Here is a 23,063-nt window from a genome sequence, read left to right as displayed (position 1 = left end):
GAATTAAATACAAAAGGTACAATGCCGAATTAAGTACAAGAAGACTAACTCTTCTTACTGCCTATGATGTTAACCATTCCTGTGTCACTGGTTATAGATTCCGATGCTTCACTTCAGCTTTACTGTATCCCTTGGACCTTCTTATTGACGACGATACACAGAAATTGCATCGGAATTATATACCAAAGGCACAATGCCGACTTAAGTACAAGAGGACTGGCTCTTCTTACTGTATATGATTTGAACCTTTCCTGTGACACTAGTTATAGATTCCGAAACTTCACTACAGGTTTACTGTATCCCTTGGATCTTCTTATTGACGACGAAACACCGAAATTGCATTGGAATTAAATCAAAAAGGCCCAATGCCGACTTAAGTACAAGATGACTGGCTCTTCTTACTGTCTATGATTTGAACCATTCCTGTTACACTAGTTATAGATTCCGATGCTTCACGTCAGGGTTACTGTATCCCTTGGTCCTTGTTATTGACGACGAAACACAGAAATTGCATCGGAATTAATTACTAAAGGCAGAATGCCGACTTAAGTACAAGACGACTGGCTCTTCTTACTGTCTATGTTTTGAACTATTCCTGTGACACTAGTTATAGGTTCCGATGCATCACTTCAGGTTTACTGTATCCCTTGGACCTTCGTATTGCGACGAAACACAGAAATTTCATCGGAATTAAATACGAAAGGCACCATGCCGACTTAAGTACAAGAAGACTGACTCTTCATACTGTCTATATTTTGAACCATTCCTGTGACACTAGTTATAGATTCCGATGCTTTACGTCAGGTTTACTTTATCCCTTGGACCTTGTTATTGACGACGAAACACAGAAATTGCATCGGAATTACCTACTAAAGGCACAGTGCCGACTAAGGTACAAGACGACTGGCTCTTCTTACTGTCTATGTTTTGAACTATTCCTGTGATACTAGTTATAGGTTCCGATGCATCACTTCAGGTTTACTGTATCCCTTGGACCTTCGTATTGCGACGAAGCACCGAAATTGCATCGGGATTAAATACGAAAGGCACAATGCCGACTTAAGTACAAGAAGACTGGCTCTTCCTACTGTCTATATTTTGAACCATTCTTGTGACACTAGTTATAGATTCCGAAGCTTCACTTCAAGTTTACTGTATCCCTTGGACCTTGTGATTGACGACAAAACACACTAATTGAATCGGAATGAAATACAAAAGGCACAATGCCGACGTATGTACAAGAGGACTGACTCTTCTTACTGTCTATGTTTTGTACCATTCCTTTGACACCAGTTATAGATTCCGATGCTTCACATCAGGTTTACTGTATCCCTTGGACCTTCTTGTTGACGACGAAACACAGAAATTGCATCGGAATTAAATACAAAAGGCACAATGCCGACATAAGTACTAGAAGACTGGCTCTTCTTACTGTCTATGTTTGGAACCATTCCTGTGACACTAGTTATAGATTCCGAAGCTTCACTTCAGGTTTACTGTATCCCTTGGACCTTCTTATTGACGACGAAACACAGAAATTGCATCGGAATTAAATACAAAAGGTACAATGCCGACTTATGTACAAGAGGACTAACTCTTCTTACTGCCTAAGTTTTGAACCATTCCTGTCACACTAGTTATAGATTCCGATGCTTCACTTCAGGTTCACTGTATCCCTTGTACCTTCTTATTGACGACGAAACACAGAAATTGCATCGTAATTAAATCCAAAAGCACAATGTCAACTTAAGTACAAGAAGACTGGCTCTTCTTACTGTCTATATTTTGAACCATTCCTGTGACACTAGTTACAGATTCCAATGCTTCACTTCAGGGTTACTGTATCCCTTGGACCTTCTTATTGACGACGAAACACAGAAATTGCATCGGAATTAAATACAAAAGGCACAATGCCGACTTAAGTACAAGAAGACTGGCTCTTCTTACTGTCTATGCTTTGAACCATTCCTGTAACACTAGTTATGGATTCCGATGCTTCACATCAGGTTTACTGTATCCCTTGGACCTTCTTATTGACGACGAAACACAGAAATTGCATCGGAATTACATACAAATGGTACATTGCCGACTTAAGTACAAGAAGACTGGCTCTTCTTTGTGTCTAAGTTTGGAACCATTCCTGAGACACTAGTTGTAGATTCCGAAGCTTCACATCAGATTTACTGTATCCCTTGGACCTTCTTATTGGCGACGAAACACAGAAATTGCATCATATTTAGATACAAAAGGTACAACGCCGAATTAAGTACAAGAAGACCGTCTCTTCTTACTACCTATGATTTGAACCATTCCTGTGGCACTAGTTATAGATTCCAATGCTTCACTTCAGGTTTACTGTACCCCTTGGACCTTTTCATTGACGACGAAACACAGAAATTGCATCAGAATTAAATACCAAAGGCACAATGCTGACTTAAGTACTAGAAGACTGGCTCTTCCTACTGTCTATGTTTTGACCCATTCCTGAGACACTAGTTATAGATTCCGATGCTTCACTTCTGGTTTACTGTATCCCTTGGACCTTCTTATTGACGACGAAACAAAGAAATTGCATCGGAATTAAATACGAAGGGTACAATGCCGACTTAAGTACAACAAGACTAACTCTACTTACTCTCAGTGTTTTGAACCATTCCTGTCACACTAGTTATAGATTCCGATACTTCACTTCAGGTTTACTGTATTCCTTGGACCCTCTTATTGACGACGGAGCACAGAAATTGCATCGGAATTAATTACAAAAGGCACAATGCCGACTTAAGTACAAGAATACTGGCTCCTCTTACTGTCTATGAATTGAACCATTCCTGTGACACTAGTTATAGATTCCGATGCTTCACGTCAGGTTTACTGCATTCCTTGGACCTTGTTATTGACGACGAAACACGGAAAGTGCATCGTAATTAGATACAAAATGTACAAAGCCGACTTAAGTACAAGAAGACTGGCTCTTCCTACTGTCTATGTTTTGAACCATTTCTGTGACAGTAGTTATAGATTCCGATTGTTCACTTTAGGTTTACTGTATCCCACTGACCTTCTTACCGACGATGAAACTGAGAAATTGCATCGGAATTAAATACAAAAGGCACAATGCCGACTTAAGTACAAGAATACTGGCTCCTCTTACTGTCTATGATTTGTACCATTCCTGAGACACTAGTTATGGATTCCGAAGCTTCACCTCAGGTTTACTGTATCCCTTGGACCTTCTTATTTACGGCGAAACACAGAAATTGCATCGGAATTAAATACAAAAGGCACAATGCAGACTTAAGTACAAGATGACTGACCCTTCTTACTGTCTATGTTTTGGACGATTCCTGTGACACTAATTATAGATTCCGATGCTTCACTTCAGGTTTACTGTATCCCTCTGACCTTCTTATTGACGATGAAACACAGAAATTGCATCGGAATTAAATGCAAAAGGCACAATGCCGACTTAAGTACAAGAAGACTGGCTCTTCTTACTGTCTATGTTTTGAACCATTCCTGTGACACTAGTTATAGATTCCGATGCTTCACATCAGGTTTACTGAATCCCTTGGACCTTCTTATTCACGACGAAACGCGGAAATTTCAACGGAATTAAATAGAAAAGCCACAATGCCGACTTAAGTACAAGAATACTGGCTCTTCTTACGGTGTAAGATTTGAACCATTCCTGAAACACTAGTTATAGATTCCGATGCATTACGTCAGGTTTACTTTATCCCTTGGACCTTGTTATTGACGACGAAACACAGAAATTGCATCGGGATTACCTACTAAAGGCACAATGCCGACTTAAGTACAAGACGACTGGCTCTTCTTACTGTCTATGTTTTGAACTATTCCTGTGATACTAGTTATAGGTTCCGATGCATCACTTCAGGTTTACTGTATCCCTTGGACCTTCGTATTGCGACGAAGCACAGAAATTGCATCGGGATTAAATACGAAAGGCACAATGCCGACTTAAGTACAAGAAGACTGGCTCTTCTTACTGTCTATATTTTGAACCATTCTTGTGACACTAGTTATAGATTCCGAAACTTCACTTCAAGTTTACTGTATCCCTTGGACCTTGTGATTGACGACAAAACACACTAATTGAATCGGAATTAAATACAAAAGGCACAATGCCGACGTAAGTACAAGAAGACTGACTCTTCGTACTGTCTATGTTTTGAACCATTCCTTTGACACCAGTTATAGATTCCGATGCTTCACATCAGGTTTACTGTATCCCTTGCACCTTCTTGTTGACGACGAAACACAGAAATTGCATCGGAATTAAATACAAAAGGCACAATGCCGACATAAGTACTAGAAGACTGGCTCTTCTTACTGTCTATGTTTGGAACCATTCCTGTGACACTAGTTATAGATTCCGAAGCTTCACTTCAGGTTTACTGTATCCCTTGGACCTTCTTATTGACGACGAAACACAGAAATTGCATCGGAATTAAATACAAAAGGTACAATGCCTACTTATGTACAAGAGGACTAACTCTTCTTACTGCCTATGTTTTGAACCATTCCTGTCACACTAGTTATAGATTCCGATGCTTCACTTCAGGTTCACTGTATCCCTTGTACCTTCTTATTGACGACGAAACACAGAAATTGCATCGTAATTAAATCCAAAAGCACAATGTCAACTTAAGTACAAGAAGACTGGCTCTTCTTACTGTCTATATTTTGAACCATTCCTGTGACACTAGTAACAGATTCCAATGCTTCACTTCAGGGTTACTGTATCCCTTGGACCTTCTTATTGACGACGAAACACAGAAATTGCATCGGAATTAAATACAAAAGGCACAATGCCGACTTAAGTACAAGAAGACTGGCTCTTCTTACTGTCTATGTTTTGAACCATTCCTGTGACACTAGTAACAGATTCCAATGCTTCACTTCAGGGTTACTGTATCCCTTGGACCTTCTTATTGACGACGTAACACAGAAATTGCATCGGAATTACATACAAATGGTACAATGCCGAATTAAGTACAAGAAGACTGACTCTTCTTACTACCTATGATTTGAACCATTCCTGAGGCACTAGTTATAGATTCCAATGCTTCACTTCAGGTTTACTGTATCCCTTGGACCTTTTCATTGACGACGAAACACAGGAATTGCATCAGAATTAAATACCAAAGGCACAATGCTGACTTAAGTACTAGAAGACTGGCTCTTCCTACTGTCTATGTTTTGACCCATTCCTGAGACACTAGTTATAGATTCCGATGCTTCACTTCTGGTTTACTGTATCCCTTGGACCTTCTTATTGACGACGAAACAAAGAAATTGCATCGGAATTAAATACGAAGGGTACAATGCCGACTTAAGTACAACAAGACTAACTCTACTTACTCTCAGTGTTTTGAACCATTCCTGTCACTCTAGTTATAGATTCCGATACTTCACTTCAGGTTTACTGTATTCCTTGGACCCTCTTATTGACGACGAAGCACAGAAATTGCATCGGAATTAATTACAAATGGCACAATGCCGACTTAAGTACAAGAATACTGGCTCCTCTTACTGTCTATGAATTGAACCATTCCTGTGACACTAGTTATAGATTCCGATGCTTCACGTCAGGTTTACTGCATTCCTTGGATCTTGTTATTGACGACGAAACACGGAAAGTGCATCGTAATTAGATACAAAATGTACAAAGCCGACTTAAGTACAAGAAGACTGGCTCTTCTTACTGTCTATGTTTTGAACCATTTCTGTGACAGTAGTTATAGATTCCGATGGTTCACTTTAGGTTTACTGTATCCCTCTGACCTTCTTACCGACGATGAAACTGAGAAATTGCATCGGAATTAAATACAAAAGGCACAATGCAGACTTAAGTACAAGAAGACTGGCTCTTCTTACTGTCTATGTTTTGAACCATTCTTGTGACACTACTTATGGATTCCGATGCTTCACTTCTGGTTTACTGTATCCCTTGGACCTTCTTATTGACGACGAAACACAGAAATTTCATCGGAATTAAATACAAAAGGCACAATGCCGACTTAAGTACAAGAATACTGGCTCTTCTTACGGTCTATGATTTGAACCATTCCTGAGACACTAGTTATAGATTCCGAAGCTTCACTTCAGGTATACTGTATCCCTTGGACCTTCTTATTGACGACCAAACAAAGAAAATGCATCGGAATTAAATACAAAAGGTAGAATGCCGAATTAAGTGCAAGAAGACTAACTCTTCCTACTATCTGTGTTTTGAACCATTCCTGTCAAACTAGTTAATGATTCCGATGCTTCACTTCAGGTTTACTGTATCCCTTCATCCTTCTTATTGACGACGAAACACAGACATTGCATCGGAATTAAATACAAAAGGTACAATGCCGCCTTAAGTACATGAAGACTGGCTCTTCTCACTGTCTATATATTGAACCATTCTTTTGACACTAGTTATAGATTCCGATGCTTCACTTCAGGTTTACTGTATCCCTTGGTCCTTTGTATTGACTACGAAATACAGAAATTGCATCGGAATGAAATTCATAAGGCACAATGCCGACGTAAGTACAAGAAGACTGACTCATCTTACTGTCTATGATTTGAACCATTCCAGTGACACTAGTTATAGATTCCGATGCTTTAGTTCAGGTTTACTGTATCCCTTGGACCTTCTTATTGACGACGAATCACAGAAATTGCATCGGAATGAAATACAAAAGGCACAGTTCCGCCTTAAGTACAAGAAGACTGGCTCTTCTTACTGTCTATGCTTGGAACCATTCCTGTGACACTAGTTATAGATTCTGAAGCTTCACTTCCGGTTTACTGTATCCCTTGGACCTTCTTATTGACGACGAAACACAGAAATGGCATCGGATTTAAATACAAAAGTTACAATGCCGACTTATGTACAAGAGGACTAACTCTTCTTACTGCCTATGATTTGAACCATTCCTGTCACACTAGTTATAGATTCCGATGCTTCACTTCAGGTTTACTGTATCCCTTGTACCTTCTTATTGACGACGAAACACAGAAATTGCATCGGAATTAAATCCAAAAGGCACAATGTTAACTAAAGTACAAGAAGACTGGCTCTTCTTACTGACTATATTTTGAACCATTCCTGTGACACTATTTATAGATTCCGATGCTTCACTTCAGGGTTACTGTATCCCTTGGACCTTCGTATTGACGACGAAACACAGAAATTGCATAGGAATTAAATACAAAAGTCACAATGCCGACTTAAGTACAAGAAGACTGACTCTTATTACTGTCTATGATTTGAACCATTCCTGTGACACTAGTTATAGATTCCGATGCTTCACTTCCGGTTTACTGTATCCCTCTGACCTTCTTATTGACGATGATACACAGAAATTGCATCGGAATTAAATGCAAAAGGCACAATGCCGACTTAAGTACAAGAAAACTGCCTCTTCTTACTGTCTATGATTTGAACCATTCCCGAGACATTAGTTATAGATTCCGAAGCTTCACTTCAGGTTTACTGTATACCTTGAACCTTCTTATAGACGACGAAACACAGAAATTGCATCGGAATTAAATACAAAAGGTACAATGCCGAATTAAGTACAAGAAGACTGACTCTTCTTACTGCCTATGCTTTGAACCATTCCTGTGTCACTGGTTATAGATTCCGATGCTTCGCTTCAGCTTTACTGAATGCCTTGGACCTTCTTATTGACGACGAAACACAGAAATTGCATCGGAATTAAATACCAAAGGCACAATGCCGACTTAAGTACAAGAAGACTGGCTCTTCTTACTGTCTATGATTTGAACCATTCCTGTCCCACGAGTTATAGATTCCGATGCTTCACGTCAGGTTTACTGTATCCCTTGGACCTTTTCATTGACGACGAAACACAGAAATTGCATCAGAATTAAATACCAAAGGCACAATGCTGACTTAAGTACTAGAAGACTGATTCTTCCTACTGTCTATGTTTTGACCCATTCCTGAGACACTAGTTATAGATTCCGATGCTTCACTTCTGGTTTACTGTATCCCTTGGACCTTCTTATTGACGACGAAACAAAGAAATTGCATCGGAATTAAATACAAAAGGCACAATGCCGACTTAAGTACAAGAATACTGGCTCCTCTTACTGTCTATGAATTGAACCATTCCTGTGACACTAGTTATAGATTCCGATGCTTCACGTCAGGTTTACTGCATTCCTTGGACCTTCTTATTGACGACGAAACACAGAAAGTGCATCGTAATTAGATACAAAATGTACAAAGCCGACTTAAGTACAAGAAGACTGGCTCTTCTTACTGTCTATGTTTTGAACCATTTCTGTGACAGTAGTTATAGATTCCGATGGTTCACTTTAGGTTTACTGTATCCCTCTGACCATCTTACCGACGATGAAACTGAGAAATTGCATCGGAATTAAATACAAAAGGCACAATGCAGACTTAAGTACAAGAAGACTGGCTCTTCTTACTGTCTATGTTTTGAACCATTCTTGTGACACTAGTTATAGATTCCGATGCTTCACTTCTGGTTTACTGTATCCCTTGGACCTTCTTATTGACGACGAAACACAGAAATTTCATCGGAATTAAATACAAAAGGCACAATGCCGACTTAAGTACAAGAATACTGGCTCTTCTTACGGTCTATGATTTGAACCATTCCTGAGACACTAGTTATAGATTCCGAAGCTTCACTTCAGGTTTACTGTATCCCTTGGACCTTCTTATTGACGGCGAAACACAGAAATTGCATCGGAATTAAATAGAAAAGGAACAATGACGAATTAAGTACAAGATGACTGACCCTTCTTACTGTCTATGTTTTGGACGATTCCTGTGACACTAATTATAGATTCCGATGCTTCACTTCAGGTTTACTGTATCCCTCTGACCTTCTTATTGACGATGAAACACAGAAATTGCATCGGAATTAAATGCAAAAGGCACAATGCCGACTTAAGTACAAGAAGACTGGCTCTTCTTACTGTTTATGTTTTGAACCATTCCTGTGACACTAGTTATAGATTCCGATGCTTCACATCAGGTTTACTGAATCCCTTGGACCTTCTTATTCACGACGAAACACAGAAATTGCATCGGAATTAAATAAAAAAGGACAATGAAGACTTAAGTACAAGAAGACTGGCTCTTCTTACAGTCTATGTTTTGAACCATTCCTGAGACACTAGTTATAGATTCCGATGCTACACTTCAGGTTTACTGTATCCTTTGGACCTTCTTATTGACAACCAAACAAAGAAAATGCATCGGAATTAAATACAAAAGGTACAATGCCGACTTAAGTGCAAGAAGACTAACTCTTCCTACTGTCTGTGTTTTGAACCATTCCTGTCACACTAGTTAATGATTCCGATGTTTCACTTCAGGTTTACTGTATCCCTTCATCCTTCATATTGACGACGAAACACAGAAATTGCATCGGAATTAAATACAAAAGCTACAATGCCGGATTAAGTACATGAAGACTGCCTCTTCTCACGGTCTATATATTGAACCATTCTTTTGACACTGGTTATAGATTCCGATGCTTCACTTCAGGTTTACTGTATCCCTTGGTCCTTTGTATTGACTACGAAACACAGAAATTGCATCGGAATGAAATTCATAAGGCACAATGCCGACTTAAGTACAAGAAGACTGGCTCTTCTTACTGTCAATGTTTTAAACCATTCCTGTGACACTAGTTATAGATTCCGATGCTTCACTTCAAGTTTACTGTATCCCTTGGACCTTGTGATTCACGACGAAACACAGAAATTGAATCGGAATTAAATACAAAAGGCACAATGCCGACGTAAGTACAAGAAGACTAACTCATCTTACTGTCTATGTTTTGAACCATTCCTGTGACACTAGTTATAGATTCCGATGCTTTAGTTCAGGTTTACTGTATCCCTTGGACCTTCTTATTGACGACGAATTACAGAAATTGCATCGGAATTAAATACAAAAGGCACTGTTCCGCCTTAAGTACAAGAAGACTGGCTCTTCTTACTGTCTATGCTTGGAACCATTCCTGTGACACTAGTTATAGATTCTGAAGCTTCACTTCCGGTTTACTGTATCCCTTGGACCTTCTTATTGACGACGAAGCACAGAAATGGCATCGGATTTAAATACAAAAGTTACAATGCCGACTTATGTACAAGAGGACTAACTCTTCTTACTGCCTATGATTTGAACCATTCCTGTCAAACTAGTTATAGATTCCGATGCTTCACTTCAGGTTTACTGTATCCCTTGTACCTTCTTATTGACGACGAAACACAGAAATTGCATCGGAATTAAATCCAAAAGGCACAATGTTAACTAAAGTACAAGAAGACTGGCTCTTCTTACTGACTATATTTTGAACCATTCCTGTGACACTATTTATAGATTCCGATACTTCACTTCAGGGTTACTGTATCCCTTGGACCTTCTTATTGACGACGAAAACACAGAAATTGCATCGGAATTAAATACAAAAGTCACAATGCCGACTTAAGTACAAGAAGACTGACTCTTATTACTGTCTATGATTTGAACCATTCCTGTGACACTAGTTATAGATTCCGATGCTTCACTTCCGGTTTACTGTATCCCTCTGACCTTCTTATTGACGATGAGACACAGAAATTGCACCGGAATTAAATACAAAAGGCACAATGCCGACTTAAGTACAAGAAAACTGCCTCTTCTTACTGTCTATGATTTGAACCATTCCCGAGACATTAGTTATAGATTCCGAAGCTTCACTTCAGGTTTACTGTATCCCTTGAAACTTCTTATAGACGACGAAACACAGAAATTGCATCGGAATTAAATACAAAAGGTACAATGCCGAATTAAGTACAAGAAGACTGACTCATCTTACTGTCTATGATTTGAACCATTCCTGTGACACTAGTTATAGATTCCGATGCTTCACTTCCGGTTTACTGTATCCCTCTGACTTTCTTATTGACGATGAAACACAGAAATTGCATCGGAATTAAATACAAAAGGCACAATGCCGACTTAAGTACAAGAAAACTGGCTCTCCTTACTGTCTATAATTTGAACCATTCCTGTGACACTAGTTATAGATTCCGATGCTTCACGTCAGGTTTACTGTATCCCTTGGACCTTGTGATTGACGACGAAACACAGAAATTGAATCGGAATTAGATATAAAAGGCACAATGCCGACGTAAGTACAAGAAGACCGACTCTTCTTACTGTCTATTTTTTGAACCATTTCGGTGACACTAGTTATAGATTCCGATGCTTGACTTCAGGTTTACTGAATCCCTGTGACCTTCTTATTGACGATGAAACACAGAAATTGCATCGGAATTAAATACCAAAACCACAATGCCGACTTAAGTACAAGAAGACTGGCTCTTCTTACTGTCTCTGATTTGAACCATTCCTGTGACACTAGTTATAGATTCCGAAGCTTTACTTCAGGTTTACAGTATCCCTTGGACCTTCTTATTGACGACGAATCACAGAAATTGCATCGGAATTAAATACAAAAAGCACAATTCCGACTTAAGTACAAGAAGACTGGCTCTTCTTACTGTCTATGTTTTGAACCATTCCTTTGACACTAGTTATAGATTCCGATGCTTCACATCAGGTTTACTGTATCCGTTGGACCTTCTTATTGACGACGAAACACAGAAATTGATCCGGAATTAAATACAAAAGGCACAATGCCGACATAAGTACAACAAGACTGGCTCTTCTTACTGTCTATGTTTGGAACCTTTCCTGTGACAATAGTTATAGATTCTGAAGCTTCACTTCAGGTTTACTGTATCCCTTGGACCTTCTTATTGACGACGAAACATAGAAATTGCATCGGAATTAAATACAAAAGGTACAAAGCCGACTTATGTACAAGAGGACTAACTCTTCTTACTGCCTATGTTTTGAACCATTCCTGTCACACTAGTTATAGATTCCGATGCTTGACTTCAGGTTTACTGTATCCCTTGTACCTTCTTATTGACGACGAAACACAGAAATTGCATCGGAATTAAATACAAAAGTCACAAAGCCGACTTAAGTACAAGAAGACTGAAACTTCTTACTGTCTATGATTTGAACCATTCCTGTGACACTAGTTATAGATTCCGATGCTTCACTTCCGGTTTACTGTATCCCTCTGACTTTCTTGTTGACGATGAAACACAGAAATTGCATCGGAATTAAATACAAAAGGCACAATGCCGACTTAAGTACAAGAAAACTGGCTCTTCTTACTGTCTATGATTTGAACCATTCCTGAGACATTAGTTATAGATTCCGAAGCGTCACTTCAGGTTCACTGTATCCCTTGAACCTTCTTAATGACGACGAAACACAGAAATTGCATCGGAATTAAATACAAAATGTACAATGCCGAATTAAGTACAAGAAGACTGACTCATCTTACTGCCTATGCTTTGAACCATTCCTGTGTCACTGGTTATAGATTCCGATGCTTCGCTTCAGCTTTACTGTATGCCTTGGACCTTCTTATTGACGACGAAACACAGAAATAGCATCGGAATTAAATACCAAAGGCACAATGCCGACTTAAGTACAAGAAAACTGGCTCTTCATACTGTCTATGTTTTGAACCTTTCCTGTGACACTAGTTACAGATTCCGAAGCTTCACTTTAGGTTTACTGTATCCCTTGGATTTTCTTATTGACAACGAAACACCGAAATTGCAATGGAATTAAATACAAAAGGCACAATGCCGACTTAAGTACAAGAAGACTGGCTCTTCTTACTGTCTATGATTTGAACTATTCCTGTGACACTAGTTATAGATTCCGATGCTTCACGTCAGGTTTACTGTATCCCTTGGACCTTGTTATTGACGACAAAACACAGAAATTGAATCGGAATTAAATATAAAAGGCACAATGCCGACGTAAGTACAAGAAGACCGACTATTCTTACTGTCTATTTTTTGAACCATTCCGGTGACACTAGTTATAGATTCCGATGCTTGACTTCAGGTTTACTGCATCCCTGTGACCTTCGTATTGACGATGAAACACAGAAATTGCATCGGAATTAAATACCAAAACCACAATGCCGACTTAAGTACAAGAAGACTGGCTCTACTTACTGTCTATGATTTGAACCATTCCTGAGACACTAGTTATAGATTTCGAAGCTTCACTTCAGGTTTACTGTATCTCTTGAACCTTCTTATTGACGACGAAACACAGAAATTGCATCGGAATTAAATACAAAGTGTACAATGCCGAATTAAGTACAAGACGAATGACTCTTCTTACTGCCTATGCTTTGAACCATTCCTGTGTCACTGGTTATAGATTCCGATGCTTCACTTCAGCTTTACTGTATCCCTTGGACCTTCTTATTGACGACGAAACACAGAAATTGCATCGGATTTAGATACAAAAGGTTCTACGCCGAATTAAGTACAAGAAGACTGACTCTTCTTACTGTCTATGTTTTGAACCATTCCTGTGACACTAGTTATAGATTCCGATGCTTCACTTCCGGTTTACTGTATCCCTCTGACCTTCTTATTGACGATGAGACACAGAAATTGCACCGGAATTAAATACAAAAGGCACAATGCCGACTTAAGTACAAGAAAACTGCCTCTTCTTACTGTCTATGATTTGAACCATTCCCGAGACATTAGTTATAGATTCCGAAGCTTCACTTCAGGTTTACTGTATCCCTTGAAACTTCTTATAGACGACGAAACACAGAAATTGCATCGGAATTAAATACAAAAGGTACAATGCCGAATTAAGTACAAGAAGACTGACTCATCTTACTGTCTATGATTTGAACCATTCCTGTGACACTAGTTATAGATTCCGATGCTTCACTTCCGGTTTACTGTATCCCTCTGACTTTCTTATTGACGATGAAACACAGAAATTGCATCGGAATTAAATACAAAAGGCACAATGCCGACTTAAGTACAAGAAAACTGGCTCTCCTTACTGTCTATAATTTGAACCATTCCTGTGACACTAGTTATAGATTCCGATGCTTCACGTCAGGTTTACTGTATCCCTTGGACCTTGTGATTGACGACGAAACACAGAAATTGAATCGGAATTAGATATAAAAGGCACAATGCCGACGTAAGTACAAGAAGACCGACTCTTCTTACTGTCTATTTTTTGAACCATTTCGGTGACACTAGTTATAGATTCCGATGCTTGACTTCAGGTTTACTGAATCCCTGTGACCTTCTTATTGACGATGAAACACAGAAATTGCATCGGAATTAAATACCAAAACCACAATGCCGACTTAAGTACAAGAAGACTGGCTCTTCTTACTGTCTCTGATTTGAACCATTCCTGTGACACTAGTTATAGATTCCGAAGCTTTACTTCAGGTTTACAGTATCCCTTGGACCTTCTTATTGACGACGAATCACAGAAATTGCATCGGAATTAAATACAAAAAGCACAATTCCGACTTAAGTACAAGAAGACTGGCTCTTCTTACTGTCTATGTTTTGAACCATTCCTTTGACACTAGTTATAGATTCCGATGCTTCACATCAGGTTTACTGTATCCGTTGGACCTTCTTATTGACGACGAAACACAGAAATTGATCCGGAATTAAATACAAAAGGCACAATGCCGACATAAGTACAACAAGACTGGCTCTTCTTACTGTCTATGTTTGGAACCTTTCCTGTGACAATAGTTATAGATTCTGAAGCTTCACTTCAGGTTTTACTGTATCCCTTGGACCTTCTTATTGACGACGAAACATAGAAATTGCATCGGAATTAAATACAAAAGGTACAAAGCCGACTTATGTACAAGAGGACTAACTCTTCTTACTGCCTATGTTTTGAACCATTCCTGTCACACTAGTTATAGATTCCGATGCTTGACTTCAGGTTTACTGTATCCCTTGTACCTTCTTATTGACGACGAAACACAGAAATTGCATCGGAATTAAATACAAGAGTCACAAAGCCGACTTAAGTACAAGAAGACTGAAACTTCTTACTGTCTATGATTTGAACCATTCCTGTGACACTAGTTATAGATTCCGATGCTTCACTTCCGGTTTACTGTATCCCTCTGACTTTCTTATTGACGATGAAGCACAGAAATTGCATCGGAATTAAATACAAAAGGCACAATGCCGACTTAAGTACAAGAAAACTGGCTCTTCTTACTGTCTATGATTTGAACCATTCCTGAGACATTAGTTATAGATTCCGAAGCGTCACTTCAGGTTCACTGTATCCCTTGAACCTTCTTAATGACGACGAAACACAGAAATTGCATCGGAATTAAATACAAAATGTACAATGCCGAATTAAGTACAAGAAGACTGACTCATCTTACTGCCTATGCTTTGAACCATTCCTGTGTCACTGGTTATAGATTCCGATGCTTCGCTTCAGCTTTACTGTATGCCTTGGACCTTCTTATTGACGACGAAACACAGAAATAGCATCGGAATTAAATACCAAAGGCACAATGCCGACTTAAGTACAAGAAAACTGGCTCTTCATACTGTCTATGTTTTGAACCTTTCCTGTGACACTAGTTACAGATTCCGAAGCTTCACTTTAGGTTTACTGTATCCCTTGGATTTTCTTATTGACAACGAAACACCGAAATTGCAATGGAATTAAATACAAAAGGCACAATGCCGACTTAAGTACAAGAAGACTGGCTCTTCTTACTGTCTATGATTTGAACTATTCCTGTGACACTAGTTATAGATTCCGATGCTTCACGTCAGGTTTACTGTATCCCTTGGACCTTGTTATTGACGACAAAACACAGAAATTGAATCGGAATTAAATATAAAAGGCACAATGCCGACGTAAGTACAAGAAGACCGACTATTCTTACTGTCTATTTTTTGAACCATTCCGGTGACACTAGTTATAGATTCCGATGCTTGACTTCAGGTTTACTGCATCCCTGTGACATTCGTATTGACGATGAAACACAGAAATTTCATCGGAATTAAATACCAAAACCACAATGCCGACTTAAGTACAAGAAGACTGGCTCTACTTACTGTCTATGATTTGAACCATTCCTGAGACACTAGTTATAGATTTCGAAGCTTCACTTCAGGTTTACTGTATCTCTTGAACCTTCTTATTGACGACGAAACACAGAAATTGCATCGGAATTAAATACAAAGTGTACAATGCCGAATTAAGTACAAGACGAATGACTCTTCTTACTGCCTATGCTTTGAACCATTCCTGTGTCACTGGTTATAGATTCCGATGCTTCACTTCAGCTTTACTGTATCCCTTGGACCTTCTTATTGACGACGAAACACAGAAATTGCATCGGAATTAAAATACCAAAGGCACAATGCCGACTTAAATACTAGAAGACTGGCTCTTCTTACTGTCTATGTTTTGAACCTTTCCTGTGTCACTAGTTATAGATTCCGAAGCTTCAGTTCAGGTTTACTGTATCCCCCTGGATCTTCTTATTGACGACGAAACACCGAAATTGCATTGGAATTAAATCCAAAAGGCACAATGCCGACTTAAGTACAAGAAGACTGGCTCATCTTACTGTCTATGATTTGAACCATTCCTGTGACACTAGTTATAGATTCCGATGCTTCACGTCAGGTTTTACTGTATCCCGTGGACCCTTGTTATTGACGACGAAACATAGAAATTGCATCGAATCAACTACTAATGGCACAATGGCGACTTAAGTACAAGACGACTGGCTCTTCTTACTGTCTATGTTTTGAACTATTCCTGTGAGCACTAGTTATAGGTTCCGATGCATCTCTTCAATTTTACTGTATCCCTTGACTTTCGTATTGCGACGAAACACAGAAATTGCATCGGAATTAAATACAAAAGGCCCAATGCCGACTTAAGTACAAGAAGGACTGGGCTCTTCTTACTGTCTATATTTTGAACCATTCCTGTGACACCAGTTATAGATTCCGATGCATCACATCAAATTTACTGTATCCCTTGGACCATGTGATTGCGACGAAACACAGAAATTGAGTCGGAATTAAATACAAAAGGCACAATGCCGACGTAAGTACAAGAAGACTGACTCTTCTTACTGTCTATGTTTTGAACCATTCCTGTGACACTAGTTATAGATTCTGATGCTTCACTTCAGGTTTACTGAGTCCCTCTGTCCTTCTTATTGACGATGAAACACAGAAATTGCATCGGAATTAAATACCAAAACCACAATGCCGACTTAAGTACAAGAAGACTGGCTCTTCTTACTGTCTATGATTTGAACCTTTCCTGGGACACAAGTTATTGATTCCGATGCTTTACTTCAGTACTTCAGGTTTACTGTATCCCTTGGACCTTCTTATTGACGACGAATCACAGAAATTGCATCGGAATTAAATACAAAAGGCACAATGCCGATTTAAGTACAAGAAGACTGGCTCTTCTTACCTGTCTACGTTTTGAACCATTCCTTTGACACTAGTTATAGATTCCGATGCTTCACATCAGGTTTACTGTATCCCTTGGACCTTCTTATTGACGACGAAACACAGAAATTGCATAGAATTAAATACAAAAGGCACAATGCCGACACAAATACAAGAAGACTGGCTCTTCTTACTGTCTATGTTTGTAACCATTCCTGTGACACTAGTTATAGATTACGATGCTTCACGTCAGGTTTACTGTATCCCTTGGACCTTGTTATTGACGACGAAACACAGAATTGCATCGGAATTAACTACTAAAGGCACAATGCCGACTTAAGTACAAGAAGACTGACTCTTCTTACTGTCTATGTTTTCAACCATTCCTGTGACACTAGTTATAGATTCCGATGCTTCACTTCAGGTTTACTGTATCCCTTGGACCTTCTTATTGACGACGAAACACAGAAATTTCATCGGAATTAAATACAAAAAGCACAATGCCGACTTAAGTACAAGAATACTGGCTCTTCTTACGGTCTATGATTTGAACCACTCCTGAGACACTAATTTTAGATTCCGATGCATCACTTCAGGTTAACTGTATCCCTCTGACCTTCTTATTGACGATGAAACACAGAAATTGCATCGGAATTAAATGCAAAAGGCACAATGCCGACTTAAGTACAAGAAGACTGGCTCTTCTTACTGTCTATGTTTTCAACCATTCCTGTGACACTAGTTATAGATTCCGAAGCTTCACTTCAGGTTTACTGTATCCCTTGGACCTTCTTATTGACGGCGAAACACAGAAATTGCATCGTAATTAAATAGAAAAGGTACAATGACGAATTAAGTACAAGATGACTGACCCTTCTTACTGTCTATGTTTTGAACTATTACTGTGACACTAGTTATAGGTTCCGATGCATCACATCAGGTTTACTGTATCCCTTGGACTTTCGTATTGCGACGAAACACAGAAATTGCATCGGAATTAAATACAAAAGGCACAATGCCGACTTAAGTACAAGAAGACTGGCTCTTCTTACTGTCTATATTTTGAACCATTCCTGTGACACTAGTTATAGATTCCGATGCATCACTTCAAATTTACTGTATCCCTTGGACCATGTGATTGCGACGAAACACAGAAATTGAATCGGAATTAAATACAAAAGGCACAATGCCGACGTAAGTACAAGAAGACTGACTCTTCTTACTGTCTATGTTTTGAACCATTCCTGTGACACTAGTTATGTATTCTGATGCTTCACTTCAGGTTTACTGAGTCCCTCTGACCTTCTTATTGACAATGAAACACAGAAATTGCATCGGAATTAAATACCAAAACCACAATGCCGACTTAAGTACAAGAAGACTGGCTCTTCTTACTGTCTATGATTTGAACCTTTCCTGTGACACAAGTTATTGATTCCGATGCTTTACTTCAGTACTTCAGGTTTACTGTATCCCTTGGACCTTCTTATTGACGACGAATCACAGAAATTACATCGGAATTAAAATACAAAAGGCACAATGCCGACTTAAGTACAAGAAGACTGGCTCTTCTTACTGTCTATGTTTTGAACCATTCCTTTGACACTAGTTATAGATTCCGATGCTTCACATCAGGTTTACTGTATCCCTTGGACCTTCTTATTGACGACGAAACACAGAAATTGCATCGGAATTAAATACGAAAGGCACAATGCCGACACAAGTAAAGAAGACTGGCTCTTCTTACTGTCTATGTTTGGGACAATTCCTGTGACACTAGTTATAGATTCCGATGCTTCACGTCAGGTTTACTGTATCCCTTGGACCTTGTTATTGACGACGAAACACAGGAAATTGCATCGGAATTAACTACTAAAGGCACAATGCCGACTTAAGTACAAGAAGACTGGCTCATCTTACTGTCCTATGATTTGAACCATTCCTGTGACACTAGTTATAGATTCCGATGCCTTCACGTCAGGTTTACTGTATCCCGTGGACCTTGTTATTGACGACGAAACATTGAAATTGCATCGGAATTAAATACCAATGGCACAATGCCGACATAAGTACAAGAAGACTGGCTCTTCTTACTGTCTATGTTTTGAACCTTTCCTGTGTCACTAGTTATAGATTCCGAAGCTTCAATTCAGGTTTACTGTATCCCCATGGATCTTCTTATTGACGACGAAACACCGAAATTGCATTGGAATTAAATCCAAAAGGCACAATGCCGACTTAAGTACAAGAAGACTGGCTCATCTTACTGTCTATGATTTGAACCATTCCTGTGACACTAGTTATAGATTCCGATGCTTCACGTCGGGTTTACTGTATCCCGTGGACCTTGTCATTGACGACGAAACATAGAAATTGCATCGGAATCAACTACTAATGGCACAATGGCGACTTAAGTACAAGACGACTGGCTCTTCTTACTGTCTATGTTTTGAACTATTCCTGTGACACTAATTATAGGTTCCGATGCATCACTTCAGATTTACTGTATCCCTTGGACTTTCGTATTGCGACGAAACACAGAAATTGCATCGTAATTAAATAGAAAAGGTACAATGACGAATTAAGTACAAGATGACTGACCCTTCTTACTGTCTATGTTTTGGACCATTCCTGTGACACTAATTATAGATTCCGATGCATCACTTCAGGTTTACTGTATCCCTCTGACCTTCTTATTGACGATGAAACACAGAAATTGCATCGGAATTAAATGCAAAAGACACAATGCCGACTTAAGTACAAGAAGACTGGCTCTTCTTACTGTCTATGTTTTGAACCATTCCTGTGACACTAGTTATAGATTCCGATGCTTCACATCAGGTTTACTGAATCCCTTGGACCTTCTTATTCACGACGAAACACAGAAATTTCAACGGAATTAAATAGAAAAGCCACAATTCCGACTTAAGTACAAGAAGACTGACTCTTCTTACTGTCTAAGATTTCAACCATTCCTGAGACACTAGTTATAGATTCCGATGCTTCACTTCAGGTTTACTGTATCCCCTTGGACCTTCTTATTGACGACCAAACAAAGAAATTCCATCGGAATTAAATACAAAAGGTACAATGCCGACTTAAGTCCAAGAAGACTAACTCTTCTTACTGTCTGTGTTTTTAACCATTCCTGTCACACTAGTTAATGATTTTGATGCTTCACTTCAGGTTTACTGTATCCCTTCATCCTTCTTATTGGCGACAAAACACAGAAATTGCATCGGAATTAAATACAAAAGGCACAATGCCGCCTTAAGTACATGAAGACTGGCTCTTCTCACTGTCTATATTTTGAACCATTCTTTTGACACTAGTTATAGATTCCGATGCTTCACTTCCGGTTTACTGTAATCCCTTGGTCCTTTTTATTGACTACGAAACACAGAAATTGCATCGGAATGAAATACATAAGGCACAATGCCGACTTAAGTACAAGAAGACTGGCTCTTCTTACTGTCTATATTTTGAACCATTCCTGTGACACTAGTTATAGATTCCGATGCTTCACGTCAGGTTTACTGTATCCCGTGGACCTTGTTATTGACGACGAAACATAGATATTGCATCTGAATCAACTACTAATGGCACAATGCCGACTTAAGTACAAGACGACTGGCTCTTCTTACTGTCTATGTTTTGAACTATTCCTGTGACACTAGTTACAGGTTCCGATGCATCACTTCAGGTTTACTGTATCCCTTGGACTTTCGTATTGCGACGAAACACAGAAATTGCATCGGAATTAAACACAAAAGGCACAATGCCGACTTAAGTACAAGAAGACTGGCTCTCCTTACTGTCTATATTTTGAACCATTCCTGTGACAGTAGTTATAGAATTCCGATGCATCACTTCAAATTTACTGTATCCCTTGGACCATGTGATTGCGACGAAACACAGAAATTGAATCGGAATTAAATACAAAGGCACAATGCCGACATAAGTACAAGAAGACTCACTCTTCTTACTGTCTATGTTTTGAACCATTCCTGTGACACTAGTTATAGATTCTGATGCTTCACTTCAGGTTTACTGGGTCCCTCTGACCTTCTTATTGACGATGAAACACAGAAATTGCATCGGAATTAAATACCAAAAACCACAATGCCGACTTAAGTACAAGAAGACTGGCTCTTCTTACTGTCTATGATTTGAACCATTCCTGTGACACTAGTTATTGATTCCGATGCTTTACTTCAGTACTTCAGGTTTACTGTATCCCTTGGACCTTCTTATTGACGACGAATCACAGAAATTGCATCGTAATTAAATAGAAAAGGTACAATGACGAAATAAGTACAAGATGTCTGACCCTTCTTACTGTCTATGTTTTGGACCATTCCTGTGACACTAATTATAGATTCCGATGTATCAATTCAGGTTTACTGTATCCCTCTGACCTTCTTATTGACAATGAAACACAGAAATTGCATCGGAATTAAATGCAAAAGGCACAATGCCGACTTAAGTACAAGAAGACTGGCTCTTCTTACTGTCTATGTTTTGAACCATTCCTTTGACACTAGTTATAGATTCCGATGCTTCACATCAGGTTTACTGTATCCCTTGGACCTTGTTATTGACGACGAAACACAGAAATTGCATCGGAATTAACTACTAAAGGCACAATGCCGACTAAAGTACAAGAAGACTGACTCTTCTTACTGTCCTATGTTTTCAACCATTCCTGTGACACTAGTTATAGATTCCGATGGTTCACTTCAGGTTTACTGTATCCCCTTGGACCTTCTTATTGACGACGAAACACAGAAATTTCATCGGAATTAAATACATAAGGCACAATGCCGACTTAAGTACAAGAATACTGGCTCTTCTTACGGTCTATGATTTGAACCATCCCTGAGACACTAGTTATAGATTCCGAATCTTCACTTCAGGTTCACTGTATACCTTGGACCTTCTTATTGACGGCGAAACACAGAAATTGCATCGTAATTAAATAGAAAAGGTACAATGACGAATTAAGTACAAGATGTCTGACCCTTCTTACTGTCTATGTTTTGGACCATTCCTGTGACACTAATTATAGATTCCGATGCATCAATTCAGGTTTACTGTATCCCTCTGACCTTCTTATTGACAATGAAACACAGAAATTGCATCGGAATTAAATGCAAAAGGCACAATGCCGACTTAAGTACAAGAAAACTGGCTCTTCTTACTGTCTATGATTTGAACCATTCCTGTGACACTAGTTATAGATTCCGATGCTTCACGTCAGGTTTACTGTATCCCTTGGACCTTGTGATTGACGACGAAACACAGAAATTGAATCGGAATTAGATATAAAAAGGCACAATGCCGACGTAAGTACAAGAAGACCGACTCTTCTTACTGTCTATTTTTTGAACCATTTCGGTGACACTAGTTATAGATTCCGATGCTTGACTTCAGGTTTACTGAATCCCTGTGACCTTCTTATTGACGATGAAACACAGAAATTGCATCGGAATTAAATACCAAAACCACAATGCCGACTTAAGTACAAGAAGACTGGCTCTTCTTACTGTCTCTGATTTGAACCATTCCTGTGACACTAGTTATAGATTCCGAAGCTTTACTTCAGGTTTACAGTATCCCTTGGACCTTCTTATTGACGACGAATCACA

This window comes from Schistocerca piceifrons, chromosome 2 (genome assembly GCF_021461385.2).
Source record: "Schistocerca piceifrons isolate TAMUIC-IGC-003096 chromosome 2, iqSchPice1.1, whole genome shotgun sequence".
Lineage (NCBI taxonomy): Eukaryota > Metazoa > Arthropoda > Insecta > Orthoptera > Acrididae > Schistocerca > Schistocerca piceifrons.
The sequence above is the reverse complement of the archived record's forward strand: the minus strand, read 5'-3'. Positions refer to the sequence as shown.